A 16,909-nucleotide genomic window follows, 5' to 3' on the forward strand; every position below is an offset into this window, starting at 1 on the left:
TCTCCAGCATGTTATTTTTTGATTTTGTAAGGATAGCCATTCTGGCTGTTGTGAGATGGTATCTTATAGTGGTTTTGATTTGCCTTTCTCTAATTATTAGTAATGTTGAGCATTTTTTCACATGCTTGTTAGCTGCGTGTATGTCTTCTTTTGAGAGGTGTCTGTTCAGGTCCTTTGCCCATTTTTTAATGGGGTTGGTTGGTTTTGCTTGTTTTTTTGTTGAAGTTCCTTATAGATTCTGGATATTAGACTTTTGTTGGTTCAATGCATAGTTTGCAAATATTTTATCCCATTCTGTAGGTTGTCTATTTACTCTGTTGATAGTTTCTTTGGCTGAGACACTACGCTTTAAATGAGAGATTCTCAAATTTCACAGCACATTCAAAGTATCTAGAAAACTTTAAAAAAATCATCATACCCAGGATGCACCCCATACCAATTAAATCAGGAGCCTGGACATGGGACACAGGAATCAGTACTTTTTAAAAACTCCCCAGGTAATTTCAATGTGTGCTCAAATTTTAGAACCAGTGTTTGAAATTCTTGCCATTCAAGTGTGATATACAGACCAACAGGATCAACATCATCTGGGATTTTCTGGAACATGCAGAATTTCATACACCACACCAGACCCACTGAGACAATGTTCATTTTAACAACCTCCCAAGTGATTAATATGAACATTGAAGTTTGAGAATCTGCTTTAAATAATCCAATGAGGCCAGTGGCACTATCCCCACTTTAAAAGTAAAGAAACATGTTCAGAAAAGTAATACTCAGAGATTCTAACATAGGGCTGATTGACTTAAAAGTTTGTGCTCTTTTGACCACATCAGTTATAAAATTTAAGGAAGAGACTCACAGATTCTTTTGGAAAGCTGAAGAAGCCTTTAACATCTCTTTCAAGAATTAGTGCAAATATGCCCCAAATTTTGAATGTACTTTGAAGGATTTATTATCTCACAAGCCCTCCATACAAACTTCCAGGTCCAAGGACCTCAGGTTGTAGATACTCCAACCCCCTTTTTCTCCTAACTACTCCACAATCTATATATGAAAATTTAATTTTTTTATTATAAAATCAGATATATTAAGAAAATAAACAGGCTGGGCACGGTGGCTCATGCCTGTAATCTCAACACTTTGGGAGGCTGAGGAGAGCAAATCACATAAGGCCAGGAGTTTCAGACCAGCCTGGTCAACATGGTGAAACACTATCTCTACTAAAAATACAACAATTAGCCAGGCATGGTGGCATGTGCCTGTAATCCCAGCTACTCAGGTAGCTGAGGCACAAGAATCACTTGAATCCGGAAGGCAGAGGTTGCAGTGAGCCAAGATGGTGCCACTGCACTTCAGCCTGGGCAACAGAGTGAGACCCTGTCTCAAAAAAACAAACAAGAAAATAAACCTTATCAAAGATGGATATATTTTGTGTGGATGGATGTATGTATAGGTATAGGGGTACACACGCACACACACACACACAGAGCATTTCCTCCAAATACTACAAATGCCTTGGGAATTTTACAACCAAAAGTCCTTTCAGAAGGCGCATTGACAAAAGGTAATATTGTACATAGGCTCTTCTCCACACCTGTTAGCAATTTAACCTAATTGTTCAGCAGCTGGGACTGATTTGGGATTCTTTCACTATACCTCATTATTCCTTTTTCATGACTTTTTTCTGGTTTGGAGCTGCTGCTGCTGCTTCTGCATGATGTATATATTTTTAAAACTAAAAAGACATACTTTGAAATGTCTCTGGAGAGAGACATGAAAGTAATTTTTTTATATACCATTTTGCAGTTGAATTTATTTAAACTGATGGTGGTGATTATTAGGTGTGGAAAATCTAAGGGTAAGAAGAGCTTTAACTAGTTGGCCATCCTTCATTGTCTTAGATCTCTTTCTGGACTTTAGGTAGTTTGGCTAAACTCATAAAGGATTGTGATTTGCACATATTTGAGAACTGGAATGCCAAGGAATATTGTCATTTATGGGTAGAGAAAGAAATTTGGAAACCATCTGGAGCAGAAGAACATAGCATTAGCTGAATTACATCATGGAAACAAGGTACCCTTGATGGAACATTGGATGGAATAAACAATCTTCAGAAGAAACATGAGCAAGACAGTAAAGGCAAGGATTTAATATGTATAGAAAAATAGAGTAATAGTTGCACACATATACATACATATACACATATACACACACGAAAATACAAAAACATGTATAAGACGATCATACATCAAGTGAATATTTAAGAGTGTTTATTTGCAAATCCAGCGTGTCCTTCCCTGAATGTGCTTATCCAGCATCCAGGACAATGGCTACCTAGATAATACAGTATTTCCCCTTTTTATTCTGATTTGGAAAAAATATTAATTCTTTGAGGTCAGATAGTGCAATAGAATGTGTATTTGAAATCAACACCTCAGGCCAGGATGCTCACACCTTTAGTCCCAGGAGTTTGGGAGGCTGAGGTGGGTGGATTGCTTGAGCCCAGGAGTTCAAGACAACCTGGGCAACATAATGAGACCCTGTCTCTACAAAAATTTTTTTTAAAAATTAGCTGGGCCTGGTGGCATGTACCTGTGGTCCCAGCTACTCAAAAGCCTGAGGCAGGAGGATTGATTTAGCCTGGGATGTCGAGACTGCAGTAAGCCATGATCATGCCACAACCCTCTAGCCTGGGAGACAGAATGAAACCTTGTCTCTAAAAAAAAAAAAAAAAAAAAAGTATAAAAATAAATAAAGACCTCAAAGCCTGACTGTGGCATTGGAATTAACTAAAAATCAGACTTGCATTCATCTCCATCTAAATTAATTTTGATATTTAAGGACCACAGAGACCTAATAATGAGGCAATCTTATTTATCAAGCAGGATCTCCAAGGAGAGCTATAAAGTAAAGCAGTTAGTGGGAAAAAAAATACTTTGTAATGATTTAGATTCCTTAAATCATTGAATGGCAAAGTTCACTAAGATCACATACTTTTATTGCATTGACTCACATTCACTTCCACCTACATAGAAATCTTTCTCCCTTCAGACCCATACAGAATGTTAATTAATTATGCTGCCACGATACATTTTTCCAGTTTCTCCATGCCTGAGCTGTTCTCCAGTATTAAGTTTTAATCTCCTTCACTCTTCAGCAAATTACTGGTGTTCCTCGGAACCCAGCAGATGGTCTTACAAGTACTACTCAGGCTGATGAAGAAAACTATGGGTCAATGGCATTGAAAGTTGTTGGAAAATATTTAAACCCTCTGTCCTAAAATCTCTAGTTGGTAGTATACATTTCTTCTTCAACAATGAGAGCAGATGTGTTGTTAGAGTTTATATGTTTAACTGAAATCAGACTACTCACCCTGTTGATAGTTTGCTTTCTGTCATGATGTCAACATATACATCATGTTCTTTTGTATTTAGAACATGCAAAGTCTGTATTCATTATAATAGACAATTTGCATGAATATTTACAACCCTGAGTTGAATAGTTAGAATTACACTAATTTGCATCACTATTGATGGAGTTAGGTTTGGATTTACCTATTAGTGTTCTTATAAATCTCATTAATAGATGTAATAGAGGTCCTCTTACCAATGTGCCCTCAGTAATTCTGCAACCATAGCAATAGAAACCATTAAAGTGTCTTGAGACAATTTTCTTTAAAATAGTGTCTCTGTGGCTTGCCAGATATTTATTGCAACACAGTGTTTTATGTCTTTATCTTTCTTAATGCAGAATTAGCATTGATATTGGCTTGAGAACGGAGTTATTGTACAGAAAGAATGCGTAAATGATGAAGAAAGAACATATTTACTCACTCGTATTAAGGTAAGTAGTACATTTGTAATGACTTCACAGAATAAATACATGCTGACTTAAAGATTATCATCTTCAGTAGAATTAGGTGAACACTAACAAGAAGTTTACAAAATTGTATTTTTGGTGGACTCTTAAGCTGTTGCTAGTTTGGAGGAGCATATATTTTCAAAGACTGGATGAAAAGAAAAGATCAGTCGCATGAACTATAAATTCAAATTCATACTTCCTTAATTCATCAGTTACAGCACTTTCTACTCTCAGATCAAATATTTGAATGATGTTGAACTTGACCCCAACAACGAGTTAATAAAGTGTAGTGGAAACAGTTTGGCTGGGCATGGTGGGTCACACCTGTAATCCCAGCACATTGGGAGGATGAGGCTGGCAGATCACCTAAGGTCAGGAATTTGAGACCAGCCTGGGCAACATGGTGAAACCCTGTCTCTACTAAAAATACAAAAATTAGCCAGGCATGGTAGCTCGTGCCTGTAATCCCAGCTACTCAGGAGGCTGATGCAGGAGAATCACTTGAACTCAGGAGGTGGAGGTTGCAGTGAGCCAAGATTGTGCCATTGCATTCCAGCCTGGGTGACAAAAGCGAAACTCCATCACACACACACACACAGAGAGAGAGAGAGAGAGAGAGAGAGAGAGAGAGAGAGAGAGAAAAGAAACAGCTTGAGTCAGACTAGATTTGGGGGTTCTGGTCGTGCCTCTGCCACAACCTGGTTGTATAACCTTGGACAAGAACCTTAGCATTTGGGAAATTCTGTTTCCTTAGAGGAAATAAGGCTTGCAGGACAAGATGATCTCTTCAGTCCCTTCTATCTCTATCCTTCAAGACATTAGCAGCTTTGGAAAGTCTTAAGATAAAAGAATCAGGCAATAGCCATTCTGCACCGCTTCTCACCTCATGGGTTATTGTATAGTTCGTATGAGGCAAGATATGTCAAAATTCTTGGAAATGAAAGAGCATGAAGCAAAACAATGGGAGATGAAGGCAGAGGTGGCATTCCATAGCTAATGATCTCTAACCTATCACATTTAAGTCTTTGTGCCCTGCTCCTTTTAATTTGCTTTTTTTTCTATATCTTACTTATCTTTGCTGCATTGACCTACACTCAGAGAGGCTCAACCTCAACCCAAAGGTTTTAACTTCTAATTTTATAAAAGTTAAATCCTTTTTAAATTTATAAAATTTCAAGGGATAGCGCATTGTATTTGTAATCTCTCAATCTGTTGGTTGAGAATACATACTTAATCAGCATTTAACAAACCTTCTTCTAGTATAGTATAGATCCTATATGCATTAAAACTAATAGCATATCCTTTGTTTGGATTAGCTTGATGTATTATTGTAGGCCCTTTACAATAAAACTCCCATACCATAAATCCACACCCAAAATGTTAGGAATTTCTACATTGTGTGACCATTGTGCCCTTAGCTAGAATTTATGTTAATTGAAGGCAAAGATCTTGCTTATTAATTAAACAGTCATTAAATAAATATATTAACATAAATAACTGCTAGCTTGTGCCTCAGACAAACCCAAATTTATTTCCCACTTCTGTTACTCTCACAATGCTGAATGCTGATGAAAGGCAGGGTAAAGAAGGAATGAAAATGTGTTCCACAGAAGTCAAACTAACATAATCTCTGCCATCTTACCGTTGCACTTTCTAGAACACATACCTTCTGAGGTTGCCAGATAAGTAGAGCACAGATATGAAGGAAGTATTCCAGCTTTAACTGCTTCAACCCAGAACTTTACCACCACAATATGATGTAATTACTCCATGGCACAGTCTTCCCAAACACTTAGGCCTGTATCACTAATGCCTTTTATGGTGCCCACTCAATGAGAGCTTATTGTACGAAATAATGGAATGTAAAATAAAATCTTCTCTACAATCAAGCATTGCAAAAGGATTTTTTTTTTTTTTTTTTACTCCTTTCTATCATGACACAACAGAACCTACGGCCCTGGCACAAAAGAAAAAGAAACATTTGGTATCAGCCATCACCTGGAAACATTGCAAACATGACTCAGAACCTCACATCAGTTGTCTGTGAAGTGTTCCCATGACTCTGCGGGAATGAGAGATGACTGGGAGTGATCCAGTGGCTGCTGCCTCATCATGTCCATCACACTGAGCCTCTCTAATAAAATTCAGTCCCGTTCTTGCTTCTTTGAAGGGATAAGAGAGGCTAGCTGCTTCCCACCAGCACTGAGCCTATCTCCTGCCAGTTTCAAAGCAAGGGGAACAGAAGTGCTTTCCACAGAGTAAAATATGCGCACAGACTCCCAACACCCACCAAAGAAGGAAACACTAATTTCTGCAAGGTAAATACTTCTGTTACTGGTCAATTTTCTAGGTTTTTAAAAACAAAAACTGCCTTATATTCCCAGAGGTCTTTGAGTTCTGAAAGCAGCTTTGCATTAGCAATCTCATTTGATCCTCAAAATAATGTCATGCCATAGGTAAGGCAGGAGCTTTTATCACTATTTTAAAGGTGAGGAAAAATTATCCATAGGATTAGGTGGCCTGCCAGGAGGTCATACGAGGGAAGAAAAGCTGGCACTAGGCACAGACCCAGGCCCTCTGACTCCTGACATGGCACTCTTTGAACGTCATATCATGATTCTTATCCCCAAATGGATGACGATCCTTTTGACCATGGGTTGTGGTTTTGGCACTTGTGCCCACCTTTGCTGTCTCAGATGCTTGCTATTCAAAATGACCACAGAAGGCTAAATTCAAAGGTAGCGATTGATAAAGAAACTGCTGAGACATCTCTTTCTAGGTTGCTCCAGTGAAGTCAAAAGTAATGTCAGACAGTGCTCAGATATCCAGTCCTTTCAAGATGTAATAATAAGCCACCTGTAAAACAAACAACTTGATCACAGTTTTCAGAGAGAACAATTTCATTCCACATTACATCCTTTTTTATTTTTATTTTTTTTTTTTTGAGACAGAGTCTCACTCTGTTGCCCAGGCTGGAGTGCAGTGGTGCCTTCTAGGCTCACTGCAACCTCTGCCTGCTGGGTTCAAGGGATTCTCCTGCCTCAGCCTCCCCAGTAGCTGAGATTACAGGCACCTGCCACCATGCCTGGCTAATTTTTGTATTTTTAGTAAAGACAGGGTTTCACCATGTTGGCCAGGGTGGTCTCAAACTCCTGATCTTAAGAGATCTGCCCTCCTCAGGCTCCCACAGTACTGGGATTACAGGCGTGAGCCACCACTCCTGGCCTCTACATTACATTTTCTAAACTTTTTATCCACCACGTAGCTATTCTGAAGATGGTCTTAATTTCCAACATTTATTTTACGAAAACTTAAGCTTGCTTACCCCGCCTCTTTTCATACCAAAACATTTATATAAAACTCAAGAAATCCATAACTCAGCATAATTAGTACATGGCATTCTCCCTGTTCTTTCTAAAATAACTGTCTGTACATGGTAGAACCATAAAATATTTTGGTTGTATTTTTTCAGTTCCTCGGAAAAGAACTTACAATTATAAATGGTTAACAGAAATTAATTGTATTTGGCTTGTATTTAAATCAAGCTGTTTATGCATACTTGTTATGCACCAGCACAGCTCCTTGCTTATATAGGCGTTCAATAAATATTTGTTAAATGATTGATGGAATGAATGATGCAATGCCCTGTGAGAACACAATGTCTTTGTCCTGCTGTATGACTTTCGGTAGAAAATTAAAGTAGAGAATTACAAAGAATGGAAAGTTAGGCCTTTGAAGACAAAGATTCTAGTCATTAATACTAAATAACTAAATGACTTAGGACAAACTACTTGATTCACCAGGCCTTTAGGTTTCTTAACAACAGAATAAGAGTATGGATAAGAATTGAGATGGTCTCTAAAGTGACCTTCAGCCACAAGTATTTTGTAATTCTAGATTGAAACATATCAGCCAGAGAAAAATACCACTCTCACCAGAAAATAAGTATGAATGAAGGGTGATCCCAGACCAAGGTCTAGCTTTTTAAGTTTAAATGTGCCTGGGGGGTTTTAAGAATCTTAAAGAGTCTAACTGAAGACAATGAGACTTCCCAGAGTCTAACAGAGATTGCTTTTAGCACGTTATCGTCTATTACAAGCCCTATAAAGGGACTGTAGTAGAAGGAGTTCAAAGTAGGCTTTGAGGAAAAAGGAACGGCACTGAGGAAAGCTAAAGTTTCTTCTCCTATTATTTTTTCTTTAACAAAGCAGATGAGGGAAAGAAAATACCTGTCATGAACTGTTCCGAAGTCCCCAAATTTGAAGAATGACTATTAAAAGTCTCTTGCAGCACAAAAGGAAAGAAACCTAGAGGAAATAGAATTTATGGAAACAGCACCCGGAACAAAACTCCTAATTTCTGAAGAAACTGGCAGCTCAGACAAGAGTTTCAACCAGACACCAAAAAGGGGTCGATCTGGGATCCAAACAGCAAAGGACCGTGCTCTGCCAATGGCTACAAAGTAGCTGAAGAAAGTACCTCAGCCTCTGAGGAGAGAATAGGAACCACGTGAACAGATTGCTGAAAGGTTAGGAAGGGCTCAGAAGAGTAAGCAGTGACCACCTCAGAGCAACGAAACCTATAGTCAGCACCAGGTGAGGCTTCATCTGCCTCAGTCGATGATCCTGACACTCCAGAAGTTTCTCCTACTATCACACTTAAAATAACTAGGCAACTGTGTGTGTGTGAGAATTCTGTCGGCAGTGCTGCAGCAGGAGAATACGAAGCAGGGAAGAGTGTGACTCCGAACTAAGACCTTCAAAGGAGAAATTATCTTTCTTCCCCTTCCTCCCACCACAACCCTTCTCCTTCCTTTGTTTCCTCAGGGATAGCAGAGTAAATTCCACCTAATATAACCTAACATTTAGGCTAAAGACCTCTCAGGCCTGCCAGCAAATCCCTCAGCTCTGCCTCTGGATGGGGGTATCACATCAACCAATAAAGTTGCCCATAAAGAAAAGCATAGACCCAACCAGAACACTGACTATGCACCCATTATATGTAAAGCCAGGTTTTTTAGAAAATAAAAAGGTAGGCAAGGCATTGTAGCTGCTATAAGAGGTTTCAAATCCAATGGGGGAAATAAAATATTGAATAAGCAAGACAAAGTAAACAATGTGCCAAATGTGAAGCTGAAACAAAAACCTAATGCAGGAAGAGTCAAGATCCCTTCCTGTGTGGCTGATAGTGTTGGTTCACAAGAAAAAGCATCAGAGACAAACATGGAGGGACCATCTGTTTCTCTCCATCCTCTTCTACCACCCTCTTCTATGCTATACTCTTCTCTTCTCTTCTCTTTTTCTCTTCTCTTGCCTAGAAAACTAAAAATGCCCCACATTTATTTCTACCTCCTCTTACCAATTCTCTAATCAGAGGCAGAGTGACTTTTAAAAAGCAAACCTCATGCCACTCCACTGTCTTCAAATCCTTTCATTGTACTTAGAATACAATTTAAGGTTAAAGGTTTCACCTAATTTGGCCTCTCTCTACATCTGTAGCCTCATCTTAAGCCTCCCTTTCCCATTGTAGTCTCTCTCAACCTTGGTGGTCTTCATTCATTTCTTTCCATATACTTGTTTGAGGCATTTACATTGGCTATTTCCTCTGCCCTGAATGCTTCTCTCTCCCCTCCCCTTTGCTTAATTAATTCTTGCACAATCCCTCATCCAAACCCATATCCCTGTCCTGACATGCTGACATATCCCTCTCCCCTGTTCCCACTAGGTTAGTATATCTGTTGTCTGTTCCTGTGGCCCCCTGTGCTTCTCTTTCATAGCACTTATAATGGTTGATAAGTGTGTTACTTGTGGAATTCTTCAATGACAGTTGACACTCCCATATATAAGCTCCAGGCAGAGACCGTGTCTATATTCTCACCCTTGCACAACATCTAGCTCAGAGCCACAAAAAGTAGGCACTCATTAGCTACTTCTTCAATGAATAATGAATATTACAGATCAATCATCAGCTCTGTTTCAAAAGAGGGAACTGAGGCTCAGAAAGGCAAACAGACTTACTCAAAACCCCAGGTTGCTGAACCAGAAAAAATAGTCTTGTCTCCAGACTTTTAACCCCATAGTTCTCATCCAGTTCTACCACATGGCCCGAAAGCTTGTTCATGGGCCAAGTCACAGGTTCTGACTCTATTGCTGGGACAAAAGATAATAGAGAGGAGAGACAAAAGGAATTATTCATTGGGTCATATGAGCAGTTGAACATAAGTGAGAAATTGAGAAATGAAAGACTGAAACTCAAACGAAAAGTTGATGAGTGGGTGGTGTGGTTAAGGTATTGACACACAGTTGAGAGATTGATCTGGTTGACTGATCTGAGATGTACACACATACAGCACAGGAGATGAGACTCCACAAAGACAGCACATATACCTCGCCAGAATCTAATTAAGAGAAAAGAATTCAGTGGAACAAGTGAGTGTTCTGGAAAGTACAACAGGATCAAGTTTTGTTCAACTGATTTTGGATTATAAATTCCTCCTGGGGGTTGGAGGGTTGGGGGTGGGAGTAAAGGCAGAAAACAGGCAATCTACTGATGTTTTAATATTTGAGGAATTGTACTTATTAAGCAATATGTATACTATTGAGTCTAAAAATGCCAAGTTCAAAAAAAATAATAATGGAAGTATTGGAAGCCAAAGAAATGGTCTGATGAAGTGATGGGGGTTAGACATGAGAGAGGGGCTCCATGCTGGCACCACACCCTTCTGTTCAGCCAGATCACATCTTGGCCATGATCCTCCCTTTCAACCAGTGCCAGTCACAAGGAGGAGGTGTGAATCCAGGCCCAAGGCTGAAGCACAAGGTTGATGAGCCGCAAAGGGGAGGGCCGCCTCAGCCTAAGCAGGGAAGGCAAGGGCTCTTTTATATTTCCTCTGAAAGCAGCATAATGTTTTAACTCAAATGTGGAGGGCTATTAGTTTCCCAATCACCCCCCCCCCCCCAAAAAAAAGGTCTCAAATGTGGGATTCCACATAACAGAGCTGCTTTTGAACTCCCCCGCCCTCAACATCTGCAGCCATTTTCGTCCTCCGAGCATTGCCAATTTCTGCTTTCAGGACTGATATCTCCACACACACACATGGGTTCTGGCAGCCTCTGTTCAATAGGCTGCAGGAAGCCAAGTCAGCAAGGAAAAGGGCAAGGGGTTCTCTGCACATGGCTCTAACTTTAGTTTGTCACTAAATCTCTGCCTATAGAAAAACTTTAGAATATACAAAGTGCATTGAGGCGGTTGTGTGAAAATGCCTCCAGGCTTATACAAGGGTAATTAAATATATATACATACACTCTCAGAGTAGTCCGGGTAATATTACTTTCAGATTTTAAAAGAGTGATAACACATTTTTAAATTAATTTTTACGCAGAGAAGACTCCTCAGTGCGGCACAGTGGAAAGAGTGCAGGCTTTGGACTCACACCAGGTTTTGAATCCTGACTGGGTAAGCATGAAAAAGTTGCTAACCCACTCTGTGGCTCAGTTTTCCTGCTTTTCCTACTATAGAAGAATTGTAGCAACCACTTTGGAGATGTGGAGAAGAATTGGAGATAATATCTGAAAGCACATATGCAAAGCTTAGAATGTAACAGGCACTCATTAAATGGCAGCTACATTCACACATAATGATGAAAGAAAACAAGGCAGTATTTTTCTTTGTCTGTGTTATTAACAATCATTAATGAGATTGTAAAACTTGAGTTGGTAAAAATCAACTCAGCCCCAGTATACTGAGTGAGTCACTGACAAGCCATTCTTCATCAGGTTCCTGATTCTAATTATTAAGTATTTCCTCAATATGCTTTCATTCACATGGGGGGGTGGGGGGCAGTGAGGAGGGGCTTCCTATCCTTAAAAAAAATGTAGGAGATTGTCTATGTTATGATCTCAGTCACAGCACAGGTAAGCACTCCTTAAAGTTCTTGCATCATCACCTGACTTCCTTAGCCTACCTGCTTGCATTTACAGTTGCTTAAAAATCTAGTTCAGAAGAGGAAAGTATTAATAGTTTAAGCCTTCCGATCCAGTTTAATTACCAACAGTTGCATATCATTAGCTATCACTTCTCTGAAAAGGAGTCCCCAAACTGCGTCTCCCTTCAAAGTGGTGCCACATAGCTTCAGCTTCCCAAGAGACAACCTTTCAGCCCACCTTGTAGGCTTTTAGCCTTACACAACTAATGGAAACTTACAAAGTACTTAGAAACTATACAATTCCATGAATAGTCTACAGTGCCTGGGGTATCCAATCTTTTGGCTTCCCTGAACCACATTGCAAGAGGAAGAATTGTCTTGGGCCACACATAAAATACACTAACACTAACGATGGCTGATGAGCTAAAAAGATAAAAATAAATTGCAAAAAACAACTCATAATGTATTTAGAGAGTTTACAAATAGAAAATCTCAGAATGTTTTAAGAAAGTTTACAAATTTGTGTTGGGCTGCATTCAAAGCCATCCTGGGCCGCATGCAGCCCATGGGCTGCAGGTTGGACAAGCTTGAGCTATACATTGCAGTGATTTTATTAAAGAGTTGCCAGTCCCCCACTTCAGTCACAGATTTACTCATTTTTTGTGAACACACGGTGATCATCCCTCCTCGCAACTCTCCCCATGGTCTTCCAATTCGAATGCCTTTTCTTATCCCTTCTCCACATCAATCCCTAAACCCAAACTGACTCCCAGGAGTCCGCTCCCTTAACAACGGCCTCCAAGACTTTGCTGCCACTCCAAGCCTCCTGTGAACTCATTCAAAAGTATTTCTTGAATACCTCCAACATGCCAGGCCAGGCCCACAGCATTCACTGGCTGCCACTCTTGTTTGACATTTAATTATCTACTGCTTTGGAACACTTCTTCTGTCATTATTTAACTCCAGTTATCTAAAGGGTCACTGTGTCTCTTGTCAATTTGTTAAATATTAAATATACTTCCATTTCCCATAATCCCAGAATAGTTCAATATCAAAAAGAAGATCCTTATTAAGATTTTGAATTAAAAAAATGAACTTACCAGCAGATACTACTGCAGTAAGCCATTATTTGTTCTTTTGCACAAATAAATTTTGCATGCTTTATTCATTATGGTTTTCACCAAGCAGGGTAAAAGATTCAGAACTAGCATGGTTGTGATGGATTGGATAATAAAAATGTGGTACATACACACCATAGAATACTACTCAGCCATGAAAAAGAACAAGATATCTTTTGCAGCAACATGGACGCAACTGGAGGCTATAATCCTAAGCAAATTAATGCAAAAACAGAAAACCAAGTACCACATGTTCTCACTTATAAGTGGGAGCTAAACATTGGGTACTTATAGACATAAAGATGAGAACAATAGACACTGTGGACTACTAGACGGGTCAGTGAGGGCAGGGTGTGGGTTTAAAAACTACCAAAATTACCTGTTGGGTACTATGCTCACTATCTAGGTGGTGGGATCCATACCCCAAACCTCAGCATCACACAATATAGCCCTGTAACAAACCTGCACATGTACCCTCTGTATCCAAACGTTGAAATTGTTCTAAAAAGTGAAAAATTTAAATTGTGTGTTTTTTTTGAGATGGAGTCTCGCTCTGTCGCCCAGGCTGGAGTACAGCGGTGCAATCTCGGCTCACTGCAACCTACGCCTCCCTGGTTCAAGCGATTCTCCTGCCTCAGCCTCCCGAGTAGCCGGGACTACAGGCGCCAGCCACCTCACCTGGCTAATTTTTTGTGTTTTTAGTAGAGACGGGGTGTCACCGTGTTAGCCAGGATGGTCTCAATCTCCTGACCTTGTGATCCACCCGCCTCGGCCTCCCAAAGTGCTGGGACTACAGGCGAGAGCCACCGTGCCAGGCCTTAAAAATTTTTTAAAAGAAAAAAGAACAAGAGTGGTTTGAAGCTGAATACTTTTTTTGCCTAGCCTCACTCTGACTCCTGCCGATGCTGGCTCCACATCTTCTCATCCCCTCAGCCAGGTGAGCCTCACATTTGTCATGTATGTCAAGTTCCTTTCACTTGAGAAATTTCTACAATCTGTTCTCCACTCTTGCAAATGTTTAAAGTAAAGCATTTTAAAGTATTTATGCTTTCCATTTATTCTGACTTAACAGAGGTTTTGTATTAAAATTAGAGATATGATTTGAGACTATATAAATAAAATTGGAATCTTTCCACGTAGACAAAGGGGAAACTAAGAATGTCTGTGGAGTGAACAACATAAATCCATGAGCAAGGAGGTTGGGGTCTCACAAACAGGAACAGAACTGTGAAGGAGCTTCACATAAACATCTTCACATACTTACGAAGGTGAACCAAGAGGCAACTTGGCTTCTCTTCTTTTCAAAAAAAAAAAAAAAAAAGTTTCTAAAAAATGGAGTTGTTTATAGTTATTCAAAACTCCATATCCATAAAACAGGATAAGGAATGTCTCAACACTGTAGATAAAAGTCATTTGGAGAGAGAACACTCCCTTTAATCCAAGGAATGCATGCTGATTAGATGAGGAGGGTGAACGAAGGCAGTACAACACCTATTATTAATAATAATAAAATGACTTTGAACTTCTCCAGTCCCTTTCATCTAGGAATTTCAATTTGTTATTAAACCTCACTTTTACTTTATCACCCCTTGTAAGGCAATAAAACTGTAATACTTAGAATTTCTACATTCTCTTGTAGTTTTAAATACTTTATCATCATTCATTTGTTGTTCAAGGCTATAACTTACTGAGTAAGCTAGGGTAATTACCCCATTTTATACAGATAGGGAAACTGAGATATAACAACCTCTTGCCAAGACCACACAGTGAGGCCGCTGCAGAGTCAGAATCAAGGCTAATACTTGAATTCGTGCAGGGCTTCTCGGTGGGAAAACTAAATCAGTTCCCACGCTTCCTCCTGAACAGCTATCTTAACACACAGGTAGCCTTAAAAGAAGGAACTTCAGAATTTTAAAAATTAACTTAGAAGAAGTAGAATAATGTTAAATATTCTGCACACTTCAAACTTAGAAGGACCAAAGAAAGGCTAACTGACAACTCATAATAGAACAGGAAGAGAAAAAGAGGAAGTGGGCAACATTCACTGCTTTTCCAAAGATTCACCCCTAACTTTCACAATGGGTAATTGAAGATGCTAAATAACAACATATAACTTGTACTTTATGTATACATTGATATTATCTGATTACAGCTCAAATTGCCTTTTAAACCCATTCTTCTCTCCCCACCCACCAGGCACTGGGAAGAGGCTGGCAATATCTTGAACGTACTACCTTTCAAATCCTCCCTTAAGTGACAATGACAGCAACATTAGTGACAACTCTTGGATAGTACGGAGCATTTTTAGCCCTTAGAACCTACTCATTTGAAGTTAGTGAACTTCTGAAGAATAATTGCCTTAAATATCATATTTTAAAATTCAAATGTTATACTGAAAAAAAGCAAATACTTTATCAGGCATTTGTGGTCACTTGACCTTTTCCAAACCTAGAATGTTAGCCTTATTAAAATCCACAGCTTTTCTGCCTCTTTCCATTGGGAAAGGGAGGAGGGAAAGACCTAACCCTTAGACAAGTATTTTATTTAACTTCAGAGGCCACTGAAGTATTTTATTTCCTTTGTGAACTTTCCAAGTGCCTTCTGCCCTAGGCAACAAGCAAAGGGTGAATGTAAGGAGTGGTGAAACCAAAAGTGGCTTGGCTGCTCCTGTCAAAAAATAAAAATCAACAACATGTCCAACAGTTGAGATAAATACCCTCCAAACTTGCATCTTGTACATGAAACTGGTTCAGATCAGGCCAGGCCAGGTCATTGTCCCCAGCGGTAGTTATCGACGGAAAACAATGTCACAGGCAAAGAACCCTGGACCAGGGAGATCCCCCTACCTCCCATATCCCCATACCCTAAAGACAGATCATGCACTTTGGCCATGTATAGAAAAACAAAAATAAATAAACCACACCTTGATTACTAATCTCAAACTTCAGGCAATGTGTGAATGAGATGACTGAGAGTATGTGCCAAACTCCGCATTCCTCAACAGAAACCTAGCACCATGTGTATTTCTATCAATTTAATACATTAGATTACACTTAATACAGAAGGCAGACTCTGATTTTCTGTAAAGTAGAACTGCTACGTTTCTACTCTTCCGTTAACCCACCCTGCAAAACAGCAACAACAATTTAAAAAAAAAAAATGCTCCTCTAGACCTTTCATTTTGTTTTCCAGAAATATTGCCAATTTTGCCAAGTTAAAGCCAAGATTCACCACCGCCGATTCCACCCCCAACCCTGCCAAAATCTGAGAAAAACAATAGTTTCAGACATGACAAACACATTGCAAAAAGAGTCAGAACAAGCAAGTTATGGAAACAGGAAATTATTTAAAACCTTGAATAAAATATCCTTGAAGCACTTAAAACACACACACACACACACACACACATTTCCAAGTCAAAGGATACATCGGAAGTCCTCTTAAGGAAATATAATTTGGCAAGTGACTGCCTAGTAGAAATTTATACCATTGGTAAAAGTTGTTCACTAGAGGCAGAAGAGCTAAACTGGAAGTTCATGGAAGAAACCACCTCTTCAAATCTCAATAAAAGATTAGCAGGCAGTTGCTTGTAGGCTTGGCTTTAAATCTGCCAAGCTGGCTTGGAGGCAGCTCATTTTTTTTTTTTTATACAAGTCTTCATTCAGAATCAAAATTAGACCAAACTGTCCCTTGCAATTACATTTTAGTGGCTTGAGCTGGGTGTTTGTGTTTTTTCTAGGTGATTAATAGCGCTCACATTTAAATGGTCTCAGTCAGCCTCTGCAGTCATTAACACCCCATTAAGATGGATGAGAAGAACTTCGCACCTTTTGTTTCAGTTTGCAGGGCCCTGGACTTAACAAAACAGCAAGGCACTGATTTAGGAAGGGAAGATTATCTGCACAACCAGACAAGCTAAAACTTCCTTTAAAAACAAACAAATTTCCAAAATCCCTTATAAAACCTTATTTTTGGAAACACTCTTCAAATATCATCTTAAGAA

General features: G+C 39.4%; 1 long non-coding RNA gene across 2 annotated transcripts in view; it reads right to left on the bottom strand.

The window, feature by feature from the left end:
* Positions 1–16,450, bottom strand: part of LOC129533506 (uncharacterized) — a 222,011-nt gene extending 205,561 nt beyond the window's left edge. For both annotated transcript variants that reach the window (XR_008679777.2, XR_008679776.2), the window contains exon 1: positions 16,334–16,450. This is a non-coding gene — a long non-coding RNA (uncharacterized lncRNA). The remainder of the gene's footprint in view (positions 1–16,333) is intronic.
* Between the last annotated feature and the right edge of the window lie 459 nt (positions 16,451–16,909).

The sequence above is a fragment of the Gorilla gorilla genome, chromosome 4, assembly GCF_029281585.2.
Source record: "Gorilla gorilla gorilla isolate KB3781 chromosome 4, NHGRI_mGorGor1-v2.1_pri, whole genome shotgun sequence".
Classification (NCBI taxonomy): domain Eukaryota; kingdom Metazoa; phylum Chordata; class Mammalia; order Primates; family Hominidae; genus Gorilla; species Gorilla gorilla.